General features: G+C 38.9%; 1 protein-coding gene and 1 pseudogene across 1 annotated transcript in view; one reads left to right on the forward strand and one right to left on the reverse strand.

Moving 5' to 3' along the window:
- MAST2 (microtubule associated serine/threonine kinase 2) overlaps positions 1–26308 on the forward strand; it is a 223286-nt gene that overhangs the window by 125088 nt on the left and 71890 nt on the right.
- Positions 1841–9759, reverse strand: LOC113915502 (annotated as a pseudogene).

A 26308-nucleotide genomic window follows, 5' to 3' on the forward strand; every position in this document is an offset into this window, starting at 1 on the left:
ACTCTACTCAATGTCTATGCATTAATGAGTTTTTTTTCCCCCACTCATGCTTTTGGGAACATGATCTATTCCTGGCCCTATGTGAGCTCTGGGGAGTGTACTGCCTACTCATTTTCTTGGATAGTTTTCTTAACCACATCACTCAGCTGAAAATTCAAGAGGAACCCCCTTGCTGAGCTCTCTCTGTGTAGCTCTCTCCTTTCTAGTACTCTGCCTTTCAAATTTTAGCCACCTTAACCTCCCCAGCTTCTCAGTTTTGACTCTTCAACTCAGGTAGACAGCTCGGCTCTTTGGGTACTCCCTGTGTTGCTTCCTAGAAATGTTTCCAGGTAGTAAGCTGGGGCAATCTTAGGACTTCCTTTGGAGCAATTTTAGGGCTTTCACTTTGTATGTTTCCCTTCTGTAAAATGTCTAAGAGCTATTGTTTCACATGTAGCATTTTGTTTTGTTTTGTTTTTACTTTTTGAGGCACAAGGGTGAATCTGGTCTCTGTTTCCCCATCATGGCAGGAAGCAGAAATCCAATCTTTCCTAATATTTTGAACTCAGGCTTCCATGATCAGAAGTGAAGACTGCTTCATGAGATTATTGGTAGACTGATTCACATGTTAGATAAACTAGTAGAAGCAGGACAGACTCTTTAATTGTTTTATCATGCTTAGTCAAGAAAGGTTGAGAAATGAAACAACAGAAGACTAAGAATAGGTAAAATTTGCCAAGCATTTACTGTGTGCTAAGCATTTTTCTAATCCTCAGAATACCCTGATGAGATGGTATTACAAGTCCATTTTATTGATGAAGTGGATCGTCCAAGTCAATCTATTTATAGATGAAGGCACTGTGGTACAGAGAGGTTAAGGAAATTGTTAATAAGTAATAGAAACTGGCATTCAGCCCCACAGAATCTTATTACAATATCTGTTGTCTTAAACCCTCTGCTCTAATGCTTCTGATGGAACATGTGCTATTTTGTATTTAGTTAATTAACTAACAAACTCTGAGGACTTAATAGGTCCCAGGTAGCATTCTAAGCATTTAAAAATTTGAGGTCATTCAGTCCTCACACCAATTCTATGAGGAAGGGATTATTATTATGCTCATTTTGTGGGTGAGAAGACCAAGGCACAGAGAGGTTAAATAAATTACTCAAGATAAAACAGCTGGTAGGGGCGCCTGGGTGGCTCAGTTGTTAAACGTCTGCCTTCGGCTCAGGTCATGATCCCAGAGTCCTGGGATTGAGCCCGCATCGGGCTCCCTGCTCAGCAGGAAGCCTGCTTCTCCCTCTCCCACTCCCCCTGCTTGTGTTCCCTCTCTCGCTGTGTCTCTCTCTGTCAAATATATAAATAAAATCTTAAAAAAAAAAAAAAAACAGCTGGTAAGTGGCAGAGTTGGGAGTAAAACCTAGGCAGTCTGGCTTCAGAGATCATATTCTTTTTTTTTTTTTTTAAGATTTTATTTATTTGAGAGAGAGCGAGCACGAGAGCAGTGGGGAGGGGAAGAGGGAGAAGCAGACTTCCCACTGAGCAGGGAACTCGATGCGGGGCTTGATCCCAGGATCATGACCTGATCCAAAGGCAAATGCTTAACACACTGAGCCACCCAGGTGCCCTGAGATCATATATATATATATATATATATTTTAATAGCACAGCTTATATATTTCAAATGAACAATAAATTAGTATCATTTACAGTATCTTAAGATAAATTGCCTTTGAATGGGAGCTTCCTTTCCAGTACTTTGAGGTCTACAAGATGTATCTAGAAAATGTACTACTGTGGGAAATGACTGCTTAAATCGAAAGGAGGGGAGGAGGGAGGACTTGTGGTTTCTTTTTTTGATTAATTGCTGTAACACTGTCCTCTGGGCGGCTGAGGGAGTTTCATGTTTTCTTTAGACATCATTAGGTGCCGGAGCTCTTGCAGGACAACTTTTTTATTTTATTTTATTTTATTGTGTTGTGTTAATCACCATACATTATATCATTAATTTTTGAGGTAGTGTTCCATGATTCGTTGTTTGCATATAACACCCATGCTCCATGCAGTATGTCTTGCAGGACAACTTTGATGCTATATGAATTCTGCCATTTTGCTAGCACTGATATGGCTCTCTTGGGTCCACCATTCCATTAGAACTATTAACTATTAACATTCATATTAATTTTGTTACAAATCTTACAAAGGGGGGTGCTTCTGGGTGTTTAGGTCCACATTCTATTTTAAGACTGTATATTAGGTTTTCATAAATTGTCCGAGCCCGTGGTGGCTGCCATCTTGTGTCGTTGTTACTTGAAGGCTGGCCCCCCTGAGATCATATTCTTAACAACTATATTGTTCTGCTTCTCCATCTAAGATACTTCATTAATCTAATATAGTATATTCTGAATCTATATTATTTTGCCCCAGGTTTTCTCTTCCCAAAAAGACATGTTCATGACATTCTTTACTAAATTTCCCTATACTGGGGGTAGGAGTTGGTATTTTACAGTCTATTGTCACTTCCAGGCCCCTGCCTTTATTACCTTTTTTCTTCTTTTAGGCTTTGTTCGATTTTATCTTTTACCCCTGCTCATTGCTGTTCAGTTTTGTTCTCTCTATTCATATTCAGAGCCTAGGAGAGCATCAGTGCCTAGTGAGCACAATGATGCACTTAAATTCTACAAAATCCTTACCATGTAGATGTGTTTATTGAATATTGCTGTTAAGCAATTGAGCAAATTCAAGTTGAAAGAAGAGAAAAATCATTCTCGTAAACAATATGAAGAACTAAAAATTGAGAGCTACTGGCAATGAATTTGATCTCTATTTAAAAATAGATGAGCCAAGGGACGCCTTGCTGGTTCAATTGGTGGAGCATGCGACTCGTGATCTTGGGGCTATAGGTTTGAATGTAGGGAGCTAGGATTTGTACACTGCCATCTTGCAGTGGCCGTATTGAATTTGTCTTTTATTCCCATGGAGTGTAACTATTGATATGGGCTGAATTGTGTCCTCCTTAAAATTTGTATGTTGAAGTTATAACCCCCAGTACCTTTAATGTGACTGTATTTGGAGATAGGGTCTTTACAGGTTAAATGAGGTCATTGAGGTGGACCCTGGTATGAATGGTGCCCTATAAAGAGAGGATTTATGACAAAGACACAGAGGAGACAGCCATTTACAAGCCAGGTAGTGAGGTCTCAGAAGAAACCAACCCTACTGACACCTTCTAGCCTCCAGAACTGTGAGGAAATAAATGTCTTTTGTTTAAGCCACCTAGCCTATGGTACTTTAGTTCTGGTAGTCCTAGCAAACTAAGAGCTATTGAGGCTTTTGGCTGCTTTGCCCTAAAGGGCTAGAAAATAGTATCCCTTTGCATGGTTGTTAGAACTGGCCCTCCTCAGAATCTTAACCTTCCTTATTGACTGCATCTTAGTCATGTGCTTAGAACCTTACAGATTGTTGCCCATAATAATTTGAAGAACAGTGAAGGCACAGCTTTAAAATGATGCCCACTCAGTCTGTACTACATTTCTCTTTGTTCCTTGATGAAAAAGGATAGATGGGTCTGTTTTAGACGAGCTTGATGATGGCTCTTACGTGTCTTGGTAGGGTCTAATCAACCTTAAGAAGCATGATACTTATGATAATGATTTGGGTTGAACTAATTAGCCTGTAACCTTCAGTCAACTTATATGTCTTCGAGGAATATGATTCCAGCCTATTGATTGGCACTCAGACATGGTTATTGTGTTGTTGACATAACCTGATTTGAAGGGGTGCTAGATGTGGTCTGTGGTGTAACCAGTGTCCCTGCAGAGAAGAAAGGCTGTTGTGTCTTTGGCTATTCACTGGCCCAGCTAGGCCTCCTGGGGAGGAAAGTTTGGTGTTGGCAACTTCCTGGAACACAGAATGATTTAGATTTTGATTCAGTTTTAAATTGCCATAGACTTTGTCAGCCCTGTAGTTGGGAGGATTTACAGCAAGAAATCCTTATTAGGGTTGTACTGGAAGGGTTCTAACTCTAGCCCACTCCCTACTGTAGAGGAATTCTTTTTATACATTGTCTAGGAAAAAGCTATCCAGCCTTTGCTTAAACATCTTTAACAAGAAGTTCACTACTGAAGTTTGCAACTGATACTAATTCAGCCCTCTGACCACTCCCATGTCACATGTGCGAGAGGCTTTTTGTAGACTTTTATGGCCAAGGACAGGTGTTCTTTTGGGCCTCCTCCAAAACTAGGCAGCCTTTGAAACCCCTTTTTGGTAGTGTCAAGATTGTTCCCTGCCAAAGAGAAAGCACTATTTTCATTTTAGCAACACCTGCTTTTCTTGTCTTTCTTTTTTTAAACAACTGCTTTTCAAAGTAACTCTAAAGAGGAACGTCTCCAGAACTTGTTCTTATCCTGGCCCTGTTGAAGGCAAATTACTTCACGTCTTTCTGCCTCAGTTTTCTACATCATTAAAATGGGGATAATAATAGGTTCTTCAAGGGTTGCTCTAAGGATTAGATGAGTCCATACAGGTAAAATTGCTCAGAATTCTACCCAGGCTGCTGTAACAGTTACTATGTTGCCATCTTTGTTGGAAAACTTGTATGTTGCTGGTCCTCACACTTCATTTTGCTATATGTTTTCTCATATTCTTATTTTCCCTTGGATAACTCTAGGTATCACTTATCATTATGTCCTGCCCATGGAAACTTTGTTACTGGCTAAGATAAGGCAGTGGCAGCTGGGTGCTCTTTTGCCCTCTCATACAGTTCCACTGATTGCTGCTAAAAATTGGCCTGTTGGGGTGTAGCAGGAAGTGGACTAAAATGAGAACAACTCTTTTGGGGCTATTTTTTGGCAGTAAGAAAAGTTCATCAGACTAGGTTTAAGGTGTTTCATTTTTCCTGTCCTCCTGTGTAAGGGAAAGAATAACTTGAGAGTGCCTTCAGGAGATAGGATTCTCCTATTAGGAAAGGGAAAGTACTTTTTTTTTTCCCAGTAGAAAGGTAAAATAATGAAGAATACTAGCTGTGACTTATCCTTTGTGTGGCAGAAAATTTTTCATAGATCCTGGCTTCAGGTAACTGTGAATAAACATACAGTTCTATTTGGCAGGATGCCAAAGGCTTGCTCTTAGATTAAGAAACTGAAGGTTTCTAGGATATTTCTGTTTCTGGAAGTAGGAAAATTTTGTTCACTTAAAAACTCTCTTTTTAAAATGTATTATAGAAAATATCAAAAACGTTACAAAATAGAGTAGTCTCAGATTTTGAGTGTCTACTTATTATCAACTCGCGGTCAATGTATTATCTCCTCTGCATCTCTACCTAGTCCCCCTAACCCGATTATTTTATTTTATTTTTAAGATTCTGTTTATTTATTTATTTGACAGAGACATAGCGAGAGAGGGAACACAAGCAGGGGGAGTGGGAGAGGGAGAAGCAGGCTTCCCGCCAAGCAGAGAGCCCGATGTGGGACTTGATCCCAGGACCCTGGCACCATGACCTGAGCTGAAGGCAGACGCTTAACGACTGAGCCACCCAGGTGCCCCTAACCCGATTATTTTAAAGCAAATCCCAGACTGTGTCATTTTACCTGTAAATATTTCAGTTTGTATCTCTACAGGTAAGGGCTCTTTAAAAACATAAGCATATTACCGTTATAACACCTAAAACATTTAACAACAATATACCAGTATCATCAAATTTCCAGTCAGTATTCTTTGTTTTTTTGGTTATTTTTAAAGACTTATTTATTTATTTTAGAGTGAGAGAGAGAGCGGGAGGGAGGGGCAGTGGGGTGAGAGAAGGAGAAACTCCAAGCAGATGCCACACTGAGCACAGAGCCCATATAGGGTTGATCTCACCACCCCGAGATCAGGACCCCAGTCGAAACCAAGAGTCAGACTCTTAACCAACTGTACCACCCAGACACCCCTGTTTTATTTTTATTTTTTATTTATTTTTAAAAATTTTAAAAGATTTTATTTTATTTGAGAGAGAGAGAGAAAGTACAGAGGGAGGGTGACAGGGAGAAGCAGACTCCCCTCTGAGCAGAGAGCCCAACATGGGGCTCGATCCAAGGACCCTGAGATCATGACCTGAGCCAAAGATGCTTAACTGACTGAGCCACCCAGGCACCCCGTTTTTCTTTTTTCTTTTTTTTAAATCAATATCCAAACTATGCCAAACACAGTTCATTTGATTAATATGTCTCTTAAGTAGGGTGATCTTACCATTTATTACCTAAACTGAGAAACTTGATAATGAAAGGAGATTCTGTTAACAATTATACTGGGACAACAGGTAGAAACCTGATTGTCATGGGCAAATTGGGATGTCTGGTCACTCTGCTTCTAAGTTTCTTTTAATTTAAGTTTTTCCACCATTTTTCTTTTTCTTTTTGCATTTCATTTGTTGAAGAAACTGAGTTTGTCCTCTAGACTTTTCCTATATACTGGATTTTGCTTATTGCATCCCTGAGAGGTTGTTTAACATGTTTTTATGACCTCTGTATCTCCCGTAAACTAGTAGCTTGATCTGACTCTGGTTTGATTTGGGGGCCTGGGGAAGAACACTTAATAGTTGATACAGTGTACAATTGTCAGGAGGCAGGTAATGTCAGATCTCTCCCATGTTTTGATAGTATTGGCCATTGATAATTATCACCATTATTTTATTAGGAGTTTGCAAAAGTGATATTCCCATTCCCTTTCCATCTTTTAGCTACAATACCTACAGAAAAGGAATTTCCCCCTCATTATCTATTTGTTACCCTTACTCTTGAGTCAATTTAGCTAGACTCTTTCCTGGCTCTTCAACCTGATGCCTCAAATGTCACCAGTTCCTTGGTCTTATTTCAAACCTGGTGACTACTGCTTTGTAGTGAAGATTGTATACTCACAGGAGCGCAACAGAAGATTTCCTTTGGAGCTTGCTGTTTAAGTAGCTGCTAACTGATTGTGAGCTGAGGAAAACCTTGGCTTCCTCTTTTGGCCCCTAGTAGTCATCCTGGGGTACCTTTTATGTAGACCCTTGTTATGCAGGTGCTCCAAGAGGTGAGAACTGATCTAGATATCAAGAACCCAGCAGCCCAGGCAACCGCAAAGATAAATGTTATTTGTTCGTGGTTTTTTTTTTTAGGAGGGGCTCTTGCAGCAGCTTCTCTTTCATGCCCCTGGATGCTACCAGAGGAGGAACCAGTGCCAATCCTGATTGCCTTAGAGTGTCAATCCCTTCCCTTGTCTTGGTAGATAGGAGGTTTGGAGTTAGATAGTCCTTCTTTTGAGGAACTAGCACACTTGTGGAAGAGTCAAAAGACACAAATAATTTTCAATGATAGAGTTATCTTGCATAGAAGAGTTAATTTTCATGGTGTACCTTCAGGGTAAATTCCTAGAATTGGGGATGCTGAATCAAAGAATAAATGCATATGTAGTTTTATTAGCTATTGTCCAGTTTCCCAACATAGTGGTTATATCATTTTGTATTTCCACTAGTGGTGTAAGATAATGTCTACAGTAGTCCCCTCTTATTTGTGGAGGACCCAGTGGATGCCTGAAACTGCGGATCGTACCAAGCCCTATATATGCTATGTTTTTTTCCTATACATACATACCTATGATAAAGTTTAATTTATAAATTAGGCACAGTAAGAAATTAACAACAATAAATAATTTTAAAATAGAAAAATTATAACAATATACTGTAATGAAAGTTATGTGAATGTGGTCTCTCTCTCAAAATATCTTTTTGTCCTGTACTCACCCTTCTTGTGATGATGTAAAATAATAAAATGCCTACATGATGAGATGACGTGAGGTGAATGATACAGCCATTGTGACATAGCATTAGGCTCCAACTACCTGACAGTATTGTCTTCCCGGCTGTGGGTGACTGAAACCACTAGGTGTGAAACTTAGGGAGGGGCGGGCGGGGGGGGGGGGGGAACTACTGTCATATGTCAACTATACTTCAGTTAAAAATAAAAAGAAATTAAAAAATTAAAAAGCAGGAGACCTACTGTATTTGCTCACAGCCTTGCCAACCAAATATATTATCAAGCTTTTGAATTTTTGCCAGTCTGATGGGTGAGAAATGATATCTGAGTAGCTAACTAAAAAAAAGGTCATATTAAGGGGCAACTGGGTGGCTCAGTTGGTTAAATATCTGACTCTTTATCTCAGCTTAGGTCTTGATCTCAGGTTCGTGAGTTCAAGCCCGGCTTGGAGCCTACTTTAAAAAAGTAAAATAAATAAAAATTTAAAAAGTAAAAAGTCATATTAAAATTATCCTTAAGGACGAAGAATGTGTTTTCCAACCTTATGTGGAGGGAATTAGTTTTCCTGTCCTAGGAAATGAGGTGGATTCATCCATTATTTCATTCAACTGTGTACTAGATCCTGTGAGTAGAGGAAAAGGCCTAAATTGGCAGTAGGAAAATTCCCAGCTCATGGTGGAGTGAGAGGTAATGCTTTTTATCCAGTAAGCTTTCAGCTTTCAGCCTCATTCATCTCTATTATAGCCATTCTGTGAACATTTAAGGTGATTGCTCTGGAGTTTAGCAGATATATATATATTTTTTAAATATTTTATTTATTTGAGAGAGAGAGAGCAAGAGAGTGAGAGAGCGAGAGAGCACAGGTGGGGGAGAGGAAGAAGCAGGTTCCCTGCCAAGCAGGGAGCCCGATGCAGGGCTCCATCCCAGGACCCTGAGATCATGACCTGAGTCAAAGGCAGACACTTAACCTACTGAGCCACTCAGGTGCCCCAAAAATTATTTTTAAAAAATATCTGCTAGGGGCACCTGAGTGGCTTAGTCGTTTAAGCGGCTGCCTTCAGCTCAGGTCATGAGCCCAGGGTCCCGGGATGGAGCTCCTCATCAGGCTCCCTTCTCAGCAGGAAGCCTGCTTCTCCCTCTCCCTCTGCCCCTCAGCCCCACTCGTACTCTCTCTCTCTCCCTCAAATAAATAAATAAAATCTTAAAAAGAATAATTTCAAAATTGCAAGAATAGTTCAAAAAATCCCCCACCCCCAAACCAGTAGTCAGCAAACTAGAGCCCGTGGGCCAAATGCAAGCTACAAGCCTGTGTTTGTACAGCCCTTATGCTAAGAATGGATTTTACATTTTTGAAAGGAATGTTTTTTTAAAAAAACCTAAGGACTGTGTAACAGAGATCACATATGGCCTGCAAAGCCCAAGATATTTATTATAAATATCAGGATTCGTTTCAAGTTATGCATTGTTAGGGAGGAAAAACTTTTCCTCTACCCTCTTAGTTCAGTGCCTGGGGGCCTCTGAATTAAACTAACAAAAGAAAGATTAGCAGGAGAAAAGGTGTACAATGTTTATTAATATTTATATGCTTAGGAGTTCATAGAAAAGGAAATGTAACTCAAAGAACTGTTTAGACTCAGAAGCTTAAGTACCTTTTTACAAAGAAAAGCGGGTTTGGGCTTCAGGGGATGATAATTTGTGGGGCATATAGGAAATATGTGGAGGAACTAATGGAAAGTAAAGTCTGTTTATGCAAACACATTGTAGCTCTTCTCTCCCAGGTACAGAGGGACGGACATATTCCTCAAAGGGATATCTGCCTGGTTTCAGGCAGATAATGAGAGGGCAGAGAAGTCTTCCTGACTCTGTTGATTCTCATTTGCCTTTGGCTTAAAATAATCCTTTTACCAAAGTAGCATATTTGGGGTGGCAGATTCTGGTCGCCTTCAGCATGTTTAGCAGGATGTTCCTTTTGCTGTTCCTGAAAAAGGGTGGTGTGTTCTTTTGCATCCTATCAGGTGATACAGGCTTTCATTTTATCTCATTATCCTGATATTAACCTTGATCACTTGATATGCTACATTTCTGTGCTGTAGGGTTACCTTTTTTTTTTATCTCTCTATTTAGTATTTTGAGGGAAAGTTATATAACTTTCAATGAAATTATGTAACTACTCCATTTCTCATCAAATTCTAATCCACTATTTTTAGCTTCCATTGATGTTTCTTGGCTGAATTGTTACTCTATACTGGTTGTCAAATGGTATTTTTCAAATTCCATCATTCTTTCTGCGCTCATCAGTTGGCATTGCATTATTAAGGGAAAGATTTCTCTTCTCCCTGTTCATTTTTTCTCTTTCATGTATCAGCATGAATTCAGTGGGCTCTTATTTTGTTTAATGGGTTATAATCCATTTTTTTAAAGATTTTATTTATTTATTTGAGAGAGAGAGCACAGGTGGGGAAGGGCAGAGGGAGAGGGAGAAAGAAATGAAACAGACTTCACACTGAGCACAGAGACTGACAAAGGGCTTGATCCCATGACTGCAAGATCATGACCTGAGCCGAAACCAAGAGTTGGATGCTTAACCAACTGAGCCACCCAGGTGCCCCTATTTAATGGGTTATAATCTGTTAATAACATTATATATTTTGATGTTGAAATTGTACCATATTTGGTCAAGGGGAGTCTCTTCATGCTGGCTTTTTTTTTTTTTTTGGACATGTCCCCACCATTCTTTGAGAACTTTGTAACTTTCTGGCCCTGTAAGACATTCCTGGCTGGCTTATTTTGTACTCCCTACCCTAGCCCTTGTATTAGCCATTTCTCCAAGGAACATGGGTCCTTTTAGTGGGGAATGGTATTTAAAAGCCACAATATTGACGATAGGCATGTTTGCTGATACTTGGGTTCACTGTTCCAGGGAATGTATACATGTACCATGCATGTGTGTGTGACTTCCCCCAACCTCTTGGCCATCATCATCATCTAATGGCTTCTGGACTGAATTATTCAGGAAGGAAGAGGAGGAAGGAGGATTTTTAATTCCACTACATATATTAGATGCAGCCTTAGATGCCTGCATAATTTTTAAAAATTAAGTTTACTGTTATCATTTACATACTATAAAATCCATTTTAAGTTATCCAGTGGTTTTTATCAAATTTGTAGAATTGTGCAGCCATCACCATAATCTAAATTTAAAATATTTCCATAACCCAAAGAGCTTCCTTGTGCCCATTACACAATTGCACTCTTTTCTCCTAGGGAATCTCTTACCTTAGGCAACCACTGATCTGATTTTGGCTGTATAAATGTGCTGTTTCTGAACATTACATATAACTGGAATCATATACTTTGTAGTTTTTTTTTGTTTACGGCTTCTTTTAGCATAATGTTTTTTGAGGTTTATTCCTTTTTATTGCTAACTAATGTTTCATTGTATGGATAGACCACATTTTGTTAATCCATTCACCAGTTGATGGACATTTGGATTGGTTCCAGTTTGGGACTATTTGGCATAAATGTTGCTGTGAACATTTACATACATGTCATTGTGTGGACATATGTTTCCATTTCTCTTGGGCAGATCCTAGGAATGAAATTGTGTGGTATGGTAAGTTTATACTTTTTAAAAACCTCCAAACTGTTTTCTGCAGTGGCTGTATCATTTTCTAGTCCCACCAGCAATAGTTGAGGGATTGTTTTTCTACCTTCTCACCAGCACTAGATATACTGTCTTATTGATTATAGCCATTCTAGTGGGTGTGTAGTGGTAGCTTACTGTGGTGGGTTTTTTTTTTTTTTTAAGATTTTATTTATTTACTTGACAGAGAGAGACAGCGAGAGAGGGAACACAAGCAGGGGGAGTGGGAGAGGGAGAAGCAGGTTTCCCGCTGAGCAGGGAGCCCAATGCAGGGCTCGATCCCAGGACCCTGGGATCATGACCTGAGCCAAAGGCAGATGCTTAACGACTGAGCCACCCAGGCGCCCCAGCTTATTGTGGTTTTTGATTTGCATTTCCTTAATGATTAGTGGTGTGAAGCAGCTTTGTATGTAATTGTTGACCATACATATATCTTCTTAGGAGAAATGTCTTTTCAAGTCCTTTGGTCATTTTAAAATATGGTGTTATTTGTTGTTGTTGAGTTGTAGGAGTTCTTTATATATTCTGGACATTAATTTTCGGTAGTATCTTTGCATAGATTTTGTTCTGGTCCTATTTGGATTACTAATTATTTTATTTTATTTTTAAGATTTTATTTATTTATTTGGCAGAGAGAGACACAGCAAGAGAGGGCACACAAGCAGGGGGAGTGGAAGAGGGAGAAGCAGTCTCCGGGCTGAGCAGGGAGCCGGATGCGGGGCTCAATCCCAGGACCCTGGGATTATGATCTGAGGCAAAGGCAGATGCTTAATGACTGAGCCACCCAGGCATCCCTGGATTACTAATTATTTTTAAAAGAGGTATATTCTCCCTAGTCTAAATGTTTGCAAGAAGTTCATGTAGAAGAAGGACCAAGGCAGTGACCTAGACTATATGGAAGTGTCTGTGGTTCATAAGGAAGCTCATTATATTGCAGTTTTTTTCTAACTGTAAGTCTATCCTTGGGCCTCTGCATTATGGTCCCAAATAAGGGAGTTTATTCAGGAAATAAACTCATAACCATCCATTCATTGTGTCTTTGAGTGGGTTCCTTAGTACTGTCTTTCACTAATTCTCTTTTTTGATTATTTTACCTCAGAGTTTACCTCATCTGTTTAGTTTTAATAATTTTTAAAATTGAGGTATAATTGACATTATATCAGTTTCATACAGCATAATGATTTGATATTTATATATATTGTGAGCGATAACTACAGTATGTCCAGTTAACATCCATCAATCACCATACACAGCTACAAAATTTTTTCCTTGTGATGAGAACTTTCTTTTAATTAATTAATTAATTGAGAGGGAGAGAGACCGAGCGGGGTCAGGGGCAGGGGCAGAGGGAGAGGGAGAAGGAGAGAGAGAATCTCAAGCAGACTCTACACTGAGCCTGGAGCCCAACATGGGGCTCTATCTCACAACCTGAAATCATGACCCGAGCCGAAATCAAGAGTTGGGTGCTCAACCAACTGAGCCACCCAGGTGCCCCTGTGATGTAAACTTTCAAGATCCCCTCTTTTAGCTACTTTCAAATATGCAATACAGTATTATTAACTAGAGTCACCATACTGTAATTAAACTCCCATGACATTCATTTTATAACTGGAAATTTGTATCTTTTGACCCCCTCCACCCATTTTGCTGTCCCCCCCACCCCCTACCTCAGACAACTACAGTCTGTTCTCTAGATCCACAAGCTAAGTTTGTTTTAGATTCCACATATAGGTGAGATCATATGGTATTTATCTATTTCTGTCTGACTTAATTCACTTAGTATAACGCCCCTTGAGGTCCATCCATGTTGTTGCACGTGGCAAGTTTTCATTCTTCTTTATGGATGAATAATAATCCACTCTCTATTATACCATATTTCCTTTATCCACTTATCCTTTCAACATCTATAATTTTAATTTATAAAATAGTTAATTAAATTATTTTCCATATCCTTATTACTGCTGGTTTTGATTCATTAATTTTTATTTTTAAAATGTTATTTATATTTCTGATAAGCTAAAGTATTCTATATTTGGAAGTCTTTCTCAGATTTCTTTTAGTTGAGTTTCTTTCTCTTTCTCTTTCTCTTTCTCTTTCTCTTTCTCTTCTCTTCTTTCTTTCTGAGAGAGTGAGCATGAGTGGGGTTGGGGGAGAGGGAGAGAGAGAATCTTAAGCAGCCTTCATGCCCAGCCTGGAGCTCATCAAAAAACCGTGAGATCATAACCTGAACCAAAATTAAGAGTTGGATTCTTAACTGACTGAGCCACCCAGGCATCCCAGTTAGTTGAATTTTGACCCAAAGAAATTCATCTTCCCATCAATGATTTTATTGACTGACTTTCTTAGCATTAGAATTCATTTGCCCATTATAGAAATTTCCATCTAAGCTGCAAAATGCTTCTCAGTATGTTACATCAGATGATCTGATCACCCCAGCATTACTCCTAGAGCCCTCTCTTCTTCTGTTCCACTCTAGACTGAGTATTCTCCAGTCCTCTGGCATAGTTGTTGTCATAGTATTCCCAGTACCTCTCTCCACTGTGCGTTCTGAGTTCCCCAGGCCTTCTGCCTTCTTCTTAGTTTAATCTTTCATTTTTGTGGAGCATAGACACCCAGATTCTTAAAAGGAAACTGTGTCAGTATATGTTGCTTGCATTCTCTTCCCTGACATATCTAAGTTTCTTCTTTCTTGGGCCTCTGAAGGCCAAGGATTGATTATATTTGCACATTTTTTTTTTTAGTCCTTTGAACCTCGCAATTAACAGTCACTAAAAACCACTGTGATAGAATTTGGCTACTGAAAGTGGGGGCCTGGTCCTTAAAGTAGCCTCTGTCTGTATTGCTGCTTCATAGAAACAGAACTGTGTTCTAATCTTCTCTATTATGGAAATTTGGGCATAGGCCAGACAGCTGGGCTATTTATTGAGGAAGGAGGCAGAAAAGAAGGGCTGTTACTAATGCAGGGTTTAATCTGGATGTTGGACTAACATACGGTGTCATTACAACATCTTTTTAAGTTTATTTATTTATTTAGGTAATCTCTACACCCAGTGTGGGATTCAAACTCATGACCCCAAGATCAAGAGTGGCATGCCCTTCTGAGCATGCCAGGAGCCCCTTCAAGACATTTTTGTATCTCCCTTTAACCAATAGCTCTCAAAGAAACTGGTCTGGAAATGTAACCTGGGAGTGGACTCATAATTTGGAATTTCCAAAGAAATGTAGAAACCATGGGAATTAGTAAAGACAAACCAAATTTACCACAACTTCCTAGACACTGTGTAATCAAGAATAACTTTATACTATTTCATTTTACCAGGGCCTGTATTTGTGGAGGGCCTCTTTAGTGAAAGTATACTTCATTCAAGGAAAAAATCTTTAGTCTCAGGATGCCTGGGTGGCTCAGTCTGTTAAGCATTTGCTTTTGGCTCAGGTCCTGATCCCAGGGTCCTAAGATCTTGTCCTGCATCCGGCTTCTTGCTCAGCGGGGAGCCTGCTTCTCCCTCTGCCTGCCACTCCCCCTGCTTGTGTGCGCTCTCTCTTTCTCTCTCTGACAAATAAATAAATAAAATCCCTTTGACTACCAAGTGATGTACTGCTTTAAAAATGTATGACAGGACCATTCTCTCTCATTCATTAGTTCTCCAAGTAATAATAACTGTGTATCAGCCATTGTCCTGGGCCCTGAAAATACAGACATGCTTAGAATATACAAATTCTGAAGCAGTGCCCACTCTTGGGCTTTTGAATTTCTCTCCCATCTCTATGGCCAGGTTTATTCATTTAGAACCCTGGGAATGTGAACATCAACTACAGTCACCAATGACAGAATTATCTGATCTCTAGATGGTGGGCACATTTACTAAGGTGTGGTGGGTAACTCTTTCTTTATCTTGAGACTGGGGGTGGGGACATGTTGCTGCTGCCATGTTAGGGAAACTTCCCACCATGTCACACAATTAACAGGGGAGGATATTGCACTGGTCTATATTTGGCCAGTTCCCCCCCTCCCCCACAGGTTTTTTACTTTAAAACTGTTGATTCGTGCCAAGCATTCTGGGTCTTTTAAATCCATGTGGTGGTACCTTGGACATCGACATTTGAACTTTAGACCTGTGTTTATTTCTTTTCACTCTTAAGTTGTTATTGTTGCAGGTCGATATTGCTGAGACTTTTAGGTTTGGCTGTTATAAACTGCTACAAGCTGAATCATACTCTTGTTTTTGTGGAGTGCCTTCTGAATCATCTTTAGAATGGAGATCCACATTAAGAAAGTCCTACACATGATCTTAGCCAAAATGCCAAGAAGCAATTTCACATTGAGAAAGTCCTAGAGCAGAGATGTAAATTACATTCGGTTTTCAAAAAATGTTAGTACCTTATTGTGACTTAGGACAAACTACTTAGCCTCTCTGTGCCTCGAGTTCCTTGTCTGTATAAGGGGAATAATAATAGTACCTGCTTCATAGGGTATGAGATACTACATGTAATACTTTAAATGGTGCCCAGTTAGCACTCAATAAATATTAGCTATTATGATTATTGCTTTATTTTTTTAAAGATTTATTTATTTATTTTAATGAGAGAGAACGAGAGAGAGAGAGAGAGCACATAAGAGGGGGGAGGGTCAGAGGGAGAAGCAGACTCCCTGCTGAGCAGGGAGCCTGATGTAGGACTCGATCTTGGGACTCCGGGATCATGACCTGAGCCGAAGGCAGTCGCTTAACCAACTGAGCCACCCAGGCGCCCCTATGATTATTGCTTTAAATGCATAGCTAAATTCAATAGACTGTTAAGAAAATGCCAAGGGACCCAAATCTAAGAAAACAGTACCTGAACAGTGGAAACCAGTGTGGAACTTCTAAGAAAGTGGGATAAGGAAGAAGTGTACTGGGGCGCCTGGGTGGCTCAGTCGGTTAAGCGACTGCCTTTGGCTCAGGTCATGATCCTGGGGTCTTGGGATCGGGGCCCGCGTCTGGCTCCCTGCTTGGCGGAGAGCCTGCTTCTCCCTCTCCCTCTGCCTACTTATGTTCTCTCTCTCTCTCTCTGTCAAATAAATAAAATCTTTAAAAAAAAAAAAAAAGAAGGAGGAAGTGTACTAGTCTTGATATCCTTTAGGGAAAAGAGGATAAAGGCCTTGAGCTTGTTTGGGGTAGGGAGACTCTAAGGTAATATAGAATTGAGATCCCATGTATAATTAGGACCCTCAGAGGACCTTACCCTCAGTGGACTAGGAAAACGGTTTACCGCTGGCATGGAGAGATGAAGTTCTTTAGTCTCATCTCGGTTTTTATTTTATTTTATTTATTTTATTATTTTTTTAAGATTTTATTTATTTATTTATCAGAGAGAGAGCACAAGGAGGGGGAGCGGCAGGCAGAGGGAGAAGCAGGCTTCCTGCTGAGTAGGGAGCCCGATGCGGAACTCGATCCCAGGACTCCAGGATCATGACCTGAGCTGAAGGCAGTCACTTAACCGACTGAGCCACCCAGGCGCCCCAGTACACTTCCTCCTTATCCCACTTTCTTTCCAACCCACTGAGCCACACAGGTGTCCCTCATCTCCATTTTAAATAGGGCTCTTAATAATAATAACTTTCCTTGAGAATTTTTAACTGTAGGCTTTTATTCAAGTGAATTTGGAGCCTGGAGTTTATAATGTATATGTGGTCTAGGAACTGATTCTGAGGTGGTGATAACCTTGACAAATCTGTCAGAAAGAAACTCAAGACTTCATTTAAATGACACACCCTGAAATCAGGTAGTGCAGAGTTTCCATATATAAAGCCAAAATGAAGGTGATTTCACAGTACAAAATTATATATCATACAAGGAAAAAATCTACCGCAAATGAGATTCAATAGAAAAAAAGAAACAATAAGCCTGAGAACTTCAGAAAGTAACACTATGGATAAAGATTATGAAATAACTATATTTAAAATGAATAAAAACATAAAAGACACAAGAGAAAAAAGACATATTTAGTAAAAAAGATCAGGCATATTTGGGAAAAATGTGAATTAGAATTCAATAAATTAAATATGTTGTGTCATTAAATTTGAAAAGTTAACAGTCAGGTTATATAGTAAAGCTGTGGACAAAGTTAGTAAACTTTTATCTAGAGTGCAGCACAGAGATGGAAAGATGTAAAGTACGACTGAGAGCTAAGAAGTATGGAAGGTACAGTAAGAATGTCCAACAGAATATAGAGAAATGGGGGAAAGGCAATATTTATAGAGATAATGATTGAGACCTTCCAGAATTGATTAGAAATAAAATAACATCATGAAGTACAATAAGCAGAAATAAATCTCCATCTAGATACATTGCAGTAAAATGACAGGACCATAAAAACAAAAGTCTTGAAAGAAATTAGAAAACCCTCAAGAATCCACAAAAGCTAAAAGAACTCTAACAAATGAGTTCGGTAAGGAAGTCCACCCAAGAAAATTGAAAACAGATATACACCCAAATACACAAATGTTCATAGCAATATTATTTAAAATAGCCATAAAATAGAAACAACCCAAATGTCCATCAGTTTTGAATGGATAAATAAAATGTGGCATATTCACACAATGGAATATAATTTAGCCATAAAAAGAAATGAAGTACTGATAAATACTACAATGAGGGTGAATCTGGACATCATTATGCTAACTGAAAGAAGCCAGACACAAAAGACCACATAATGTATTATTCCGTTTCTATGAAATATCCAGAATAGCTGAGTCCATAGAGATAGAGAGTAACATTGGTGGTTGCCTGGTAAGGGAGGTGGGGGAAGAAGGGGGAATGGGAGTGACTGTTTATGGTTACAGGAGTTCTTCTGGGGGTAATGAAAGTGTTCTGGAATTAGCGGTGATGGTTGCACAGCTTTGCAAGTATACTAAAACCCCTGAATTATATACTTTAAAAAGTTGAATTCTGTGGTATGTGAATTATATCTAAAAAACAAGGTTAATGGTAAAAAAAAAAAGAACTAGAGAAAAAAAATATTAACTACAAAGGAATAAAAATCCTAAAAGCAAGCTTCTTCTTTTTTTTTTTAAGCTTTTATTTATTTGACAGAGAGAGACACAGTGAGAGAGGGAACACAAGCAGGAGGAGTGGGAGAGGGAGAAGCAGACTCCCCACTGAGCAGGGAGCCCCATGCGGGGCTTGATCCCAGGACCCCAGGACCATGACCCGAGCTGAAGGCAGACGCTTAACAACTGAGCCACCCAGGCGCCCCTAAAAGCAAGCTTCTTAACTGCAATAACAGGAGCCATAAAACAATGGGATAATATCTTTAAGATACTGAGAAGAAAGTCACTCTCAATAAGAGGGTGTAGGATTCCAGACCTGCTTAATTATCCTTGGAAGTCATTGAGCAAAATAAAGAATTTCAGACAAAGATCAAAATTGAGAAGGTTTATCACTATCAGATTCTCACTGAAATCATTGCTAAGAAAAGAGGAAGAAAGGTGTGAGATCTAAGAGGAAATACTGAGCAAAGAAATTGGAAAATCTATGAGTAAATTTAAGTAAACAATTCTTGCATAGAACACTAATAATTATTAATTTGACAGTATAAAAACAACCTAGACCTGAAATACTGGACCAAATAACACGTAAGTTGAAAGGGGATAGGGGAGAATTGGAGTTAAGATCTTTTAATTTTGTTCAGAAGAGTTGAGATGCTGGCTAACCTTAGACTTTGTTAAGACAAGAATACTTGTTAAAACGTTAATAATAATGGGGATGCCTGGGTGGCTCAGATGGTTAAGCGTCTGCCTTTGGGTCAGGTCATGATCCCAGGGTCCTGGGATCAAGCCCCACATTGGGCTCCTGGCCCAGCAGGGATCCTGCTTGTCCCTCTCTCTCTGGCTCTCCCCCCTGCTCATGCTCTCTCTCTCTCTCTCTCTCTCTCTCTCTCTCTCTCTCTCTCTCTCTCTCTGTCTGTCTCTATCTCTGGGTCTCAAATGAATAAATAAAATCTTTTTTAAAAAACTTTAATAATAATTACTGTTTTTTAAAAAAGAAAATAAGAGTGTATAATTTCCAAATCAATGAAGGAGGGGTTAAAAAATACTTGACTAATCCAAGAAAAGCTTCTATCAAAAAAAAAAAAAAAGAAAGAAGAAAAGAAAAGGTAGAGTAAGGGAGATTAGGGCAGGGCAGGTCACAGTATCATGGGGAAATAGGTAAATCACATTTTAGTAGGTCTTGAAAGAGGTAAGGGATTTTTGCCATTGTATTATGGGGGAAAGGGCATTTCAGGTAGAGGGAATAATTCATGCAATGACTGTAGTAGCTAATGATCTCTATGTGAAATTGGCCTTTGGAAGGTTTGGAGCAGAGTAAAATAATCTCATTTATGTTTTTAAAAGATCACTATGACAACTTGAGAATAGACTGGGAATAGGAGACAAGAGTGAACCAGGGAGAATAGGTAGGAGGCTGTTGAAATAATCCAGGCAAAAGATACATAATGGGTTTATTTCCAAGCAGCACCCTTTCTTGACTGAGAGAACACACCTTTTCTCCCACTCTAGCTTCTCAGTCTTTTTTTTTTTCTTATTTATTTATTTATTTATACTGATTCACTTACTTACTTTTTAAATTCTGGTATAATTTGCTATGTTATATTTGTTTCAGGTGCACAATACAGTGATTCAACAGTTCTATACATCACTCCGTGCTTAGCGCTGATAAAGTGGACTCTTAATCCTCTTCTCCTATTTCACCCATCCCCCCACCTTTCTCCCCTCTGGTAACTGTCAGCTTGTTCTCTATAGTTAAGATTCTGGGTTTTTGGTCTCTTTTTTTTATTTGTTCAATTGTTTTGTTTCTTAAATTCCACATATGAGTGAAATCATATAGCATTTGTCTTTCTCTGACTGTTATTTCACTTAGCATTTTCCTTATAGGTCTATCCATATCGTTGCAAATGGCAAGATTTCATTCTTTTGATGGCTGAGTAATATTCCATAGCATATATATACCACATCTTCTTTATCCATTCATCTATTGATGGACACTTGGGTTGCTTTCATATATTGGCTATTGTAAATAACACTGCAGTAAACTTAGGGATACATATATCTTTTTGAATTAGTGTTTTGGTACTCTCTGGGTAAACACCCAGTAGTGGAATTACTAGATCATATGGTAATTATATTTTTGATTTTTCAAGGAACCTCCATACTGTTTTCCACAGTGGCTGCTCCAGTTTGCATTCCCAACAATAGTGAATGAGCGTTCTTTTTTCTCCACATCCTTCCCAACACTTGTTGTTTCTTGTGTTTTTGATTTAGTCATTCTGACAGGTGTGAGGTAATATTGTAGTTTTGATTTGCATTTCCCTGATGATGAGTGATGTTGAACAACTTTTCACGTGTCTGTTGGCCATCTGTATGTCTTTTTTGGAGAAAGTCTGTTTATGTCTTCTGCCTATTTTTAAATTGGATATATGTGTGTTTTTGAGTTGTATCAGTTCTTTATATATTTTGGATATTAGCCCCCTAGTGGATGTATCGTTTGCAAATAACTTCTCCCATTAAGTAAACTTTTAGTTTTTTGTTTTTTTAAAGGTTTTGTTTATTTGACGGAGAGACACAGCGAGAGAGGGAACATAAGCACGGGGAGTGGGAGAGGGAGAAGCAGGCTTCCCAACGAGCAGGGAGCCTGATGTGGGACTCCATCCCAGGCAACCTGTCTTTTAGTTTTGTTAATGATTTCCTTTGTTGTGCAGAAGCTTTTTATTTTGGTGTAGTCCCCTTAGGGTTTTTAGGGGGAGTGGGGGATGGCTTTTGTTTCCCTTTCCTCAGGAGACCTATCTAGAAAAACGGTGCTATAGCCGATGTCAGAGAAATTAATACCTGTGCTCTCTTCTAAGATTTTTATGGTTTCAGGTCTCACGTTTAGGTCTTTAATCCATTTTGAGTTTATTTTTGTGTATGGTGTAAGAAAGTCGTCCAGTTTCATTCTTTTTTTATGTAGCTGTCCAGTTTTCTCAACACCATTTGTTGAAGAGACTCTTTCCCATTACATAATCTTGCCTCCTTTGTTGAAGACTAATTGACCATATAATCATTGGTTTATTTCTGGGCTCTATTGTGTTCCATGCCAACTATGTGTCTATTTTTGTGCCAGTACCATACTGTTAAGATTACTACAGCTTTGTATTATATCTTGAAATCTGGGATTGTGATACCTGCAGTTTTGTTCTTTTTCAGGATTGCTTTGGCTTTTCAGGGTCTTTTGTGGTTCCATACAAATTTTCAGTTTATTTCTTCTAATTCTGTGAAAAATGCTGTTGGTATATTTTTTTTTAATTTTCTTTTATTTTTTTAATTTTTTTCTAAAGATTTTATTTATTTATTTGAGAGAGAGAGAGCACGCATGAGCATGAGCAGGGGCAAGGACAGATGGAGAAGCAGACTCCCCGCTGAGCAGGGAGCCCGACCCAACACAGGGCTCGATCCCAGGACCCTGGGATGACCTGAGCCAAAGGCAGACACTTAACCAACTGAGCCACCCAGGTGCCCCTAAGATTTTATTTTTTTTAAGTAATCTCCACACCCTCCTCGGGGCTCGAACTCACAGCCCCGAGACCAAGAGTCAAGTGCTCTGAGACAACTGGGTGCCCCTGTTGCATTAAATCTATAGATTCCTTTGGGTAGTATCGACACTTTAACAATATTTTCTCCCAATCCTTGAGAATGGATATCTTTACATTTGTTTGTGTCATCTTCAATTCCTTTCATCAGTGTTTTATGGTATTTATTTATGATTTTATTTATTTATTTGACAGAGATACAGGGAGAGAGGGAACACAAGCGGGGGGGAGTTGGGAGAGGGAGAAGCAAGCTTCCCGCTGAGCAGGGAGCCTGATCCGGGGCTCCATCCCAGGACCCTGAGATCATGACCTGAGCTGAAGGCAGATGCTTAACAACTGAGCCACCCAGGTGCCCTCTTTTATGGTTTTGAGAATACAGGTCTTTCACCTCCTTTATTAAGTTTTTTCCTAGGTATTTTATTCTTTTTGGTGCAATTGTAAATGGGATTATTTTCTTAATTTCTCTTTATGCTACTTCATCATTGACGTCTAGAAATGCAACAGATTTCTGTATATTGATTTTGTATCCTGTGACTTTACTGAATTCATTTATCCATTCTAGCAGTTTTTTGGTGGAGTCTTTCAGGTTTTCTATAGTATCATGTCATCTACAAATAGTGAAAGTTTTACTTCTTCCTTACCAATTTGGGTGCCTTTTATTTCTTGTCTGATTGCTGAGGCTAGGACTTCCAGTACTATGTTGAATAAAAGTGGTGAGAATGGACATCCTTGTCTTGTTTCTGACCTTAGGCGGAAAGCTCTCAGTTTTTCTCAGAGTATGCTGTTTGCTGTGAGTTTTCATATATGGTCTTTATTATGTTGAGGTATATTCCCTCTAAACCTACTTTGTTGGTTTTTTTCATGAATGGAAATTGTACTGACAAAAATGCTTTTTCTGCATTTATTGAAATGATGATATGGTTTTTGTCCTTTCTCTTGTTGATGTGCTATATGACGTTGATTGATTGCAAATATTCACTCATCCTTGTGTCCCAGGAATAAATCCCACTTGATTGTGGTAGGTGGATTTTTTAAATGTATTGTTGGATATGATTAGCTAATATTTTGTTGAGGATTTTTGCATCTGTGTTCATGAGAGATATTGGTCTGTAGTTTTCTTTTTTTGTAGTGTTTTTACCTGGTTTTGGTATCTATAATGCTGACCTCATAGAATGAATTTGGAAGTCTAGCTTCTTAGTCTTCACAGGGACATTGTCATGGTTGTTACTCTGAAATAACATCTGAAACTCCTTGACCTTAAATGATCCCAGATTCTTCTGTATTTTATTGATCATGCTTAATGAACCAGAAGTGGTCTTTTCCTCACTCTAAATTCTGAAGGGAAGCAGCCACTTGTTAGCCAGTTACTGAGTTCTAGAGTTTCTCGGAGCAGCTGGACTTGTGGGATTTGGAGATTGGAGAGGTGTAAGGGGTCTGCAACTATGCTTCCTACTCCATACCCTGTATTGCTTCAGACTGGGAAGAAGCAGACCTCCTAAATGAGTTTACAGCAGCTCCTGGAGGGAGGGGGGTAGGGGTCAGATTTGCATACCTGCTAGTTGATGGAAAGAAGAATTTTTGAAGGCTGGAATTTCTCCAGATATGGCCACAGTTCGACAGTATCATAGAGATTGCACAGGTGCTTTAGTCGTTGCTCCCACTATCCACTGAGATGACTATGGAGAAACATAGAGGAAAATGAAATGCCAGGTCTTGCTCCAAGTGACCAAGTGACTGGGATGGTATTGAACAGCCGTCTGTTCTGTAGGCAGCAGAGCATCAGCTCAGAGGGCTTCTAGGTTTCCTCCCATCAGCTGAGAGTTGGTGTGGCTGACTGTAAACATCTAGTACTTTCATCTTACTGGGATGAAGGAATTAACAACTGTTCTTTATCTTCGAGGATCCTGGGGCAATGGCCAGAGCCTGTTGAAATGGAAAAATTAGCCAGTTCCTTGTTTCGGATCCCAGCTGAGTCATGGCATCTGTATCAGGGTGTCTGACTTTTTTTCCCCTGGCAGCTGTTGCAGATTTGCCAATTGAGATTATGTAGACCTTCATAAAAAGGCATGTGGCCTGGAAATATGATCTTTAGTATTTTGGATTTTGTTTTAAATTTTAAATGAGATCATGGCAAGTGAAATTAGAATCAATTATCTGTCCCTCCAGTGTCAAGAGATCTTCATTTTCATACACAAGGAGTTTAGAAATAATGGTTTGATATACCTTACACATGTGAGGTATACAAGTATCTTATTTTAATCCTTATGACAAATCCTATTCATCCATTCATTCATTTAACAAATATTTTTTGAGAGCCTGCCATGTGCCAGGCAGTGTTCTAGGAATTGAGGAATACAGCAGTAAGCAAAGCATGCACAAGCTTCTGAACTCATGGAGCTTAGATTCTAATGGGAAGAGAGACAACAAATGAAATGAATTTGCAAAATATATAGTATGTTAGTGATAAGTTCTCTTGAGAAGAATACATTGGGAAATGGAGCTAGAGAGTTTGGGGAGGGAGTTACATTTTAAATAGAATGATTAGGGGGGTGCCTGGGTGGCTCAATCATTAAGCAGACACCTTCGGCTCAGGTCATGATCCCAGGGTCCTGGGATCCAGCCCCTCATCGGGCTCCCTGCTCAGTGGGAAGCCTGCTTCTCCCTCTCCTACCCGCCCCCTGCTTGTGTTCCTGCTCTTGCTCTCTCTGTCAAATAAATAAATAAAATCTTTTTGTAAATAAATAAATAGAATGATTAGGGACAAATTCATGGAGAAGACTGCACTTGAACAAAAACCTGAAGGAGGTGAGGAAGCAAACCATGAGGCTATCTGGGGAAACAGAGGCAAAGGAAATACCATTTGTAAAGGCCCTGAGGCAGTGGCATGCTGGGCCTACTCTAAGAAAAGGGAGGAAGCCCGTGTCTGGAGTAGAGTGAATAAGAGGGAAAGAGGAAATGGAGATCCAGACCATGTAAAGCCTTGTAGGCCACTGTAAGAACGTTGACTTTTACTTTCAGTGAGACAGGGAGAATTTTAAGCAGAAGATTGACTTTGATATTACGTTAAAAAAATTTTTTTTACAGTATTGTTGAAGTATGATTGAATTATACTAGATTGTACATGTTTATAAAATGTACAATTTGATGGGTTTTGATATATGTATACATCTGTGAAACCAGTCAAGATAAACATATTTATAAATCCCCCAAATTATCCCTCTCCTGCCTCTGGTCAGGCAACCACTAATCTGCTGTCACTGTAGGTTAGTTAGCATTTTCTTAAATTTAATATAAATGGAATCATTCAGTATGTACTCTTTTATGTCTGGCTTCTTGCTTTCATCATAATTATTTTGCGATTCATCCATTGTGTGACTTAGTAGTTCATTCATTTTATTACCGGATAGTCGTCCACTGTATGGACATATTATGATTTATCGTTCATGTCAGTGGATATTTGAGGTGGTTTCTAGTTTTTGGCTGTCACAAATAATAAACAGCATATAGTTTGGCCCTGCTTTTTTGTTCAATCTGACAGTCTCTGCTGTAATTCAAATATGTATTTAGAACATTTATATTTTATGTGATTATTGGTGTAATTGGCTTAAATCTATTATCTTATTACTCGTTTTCTGTTTTGCCCAACTGTACTTCTTTTTCCCTTCTTTTTTTGCCTTTTTTTGGATTGAGTATGTTTTATGGTCCCATTTTATTTCCGTTGTTGGCTTATTAACTATACCTTTTTTTAAGTAGCATTAGTATTTATATTATAAAATTTTAACTCACTTCAGTTTACCTTCAAGTAATATTATATCACTTCACATTTAATGTAAGAACCTCACAGTGGTGCACTTCCATTCTTCCCTCTGAGCCTTTGTGCTGTGGCTGTCCCACATTTTATATCTACATAGGCTTGTAAAGCCCACAGTAAATTATTATATTTCCTTTAAAATCCGGTTATCCTTTAAAGTGATTTTAAAAATAAAAACAAGATTTATATTTGCCATATATTCACCATTTCTGGTGCTTTGCTTTGTGTAGATCTAGATTTCTATCTGGTATCGTGTCCTTCTGCCTGAAGGCCTTAATGCAGGTCTGTTGTTAATGAATTATTTTACCTTTTGTATACATGAAAAAGTCATTATTTTGGCTACCTTTTTGAGAGATATTTTCAGTTGGTATTGAATTTGGGGTTCCATATTTTTAGATGTTTCTTTCTATCTTCTGGCTTGTATCATTTTCCAATGAGAAGTCTGCTGTCATTGTTATCTTTGTTCTTCTGTGTGTTACATAATTTTTCTATGTGTTGCT

The sequence above is a fragment of the Zalophus californianus genome, chromosome 4 (genome assembly GCF_009762305.2).
Source record: "Zalophus californianus isolate mZalCal1 chromosome 4, mZalCal1.pri.v2, whole genome shotgun sequence".
Classification (NCBI taxonomy): domain Eukaryota; kingdom Metazoa; phylum Chordata; class Mammalia; order Carnivora; family Otariidae; genus Zalophus; species Zalophus californianus.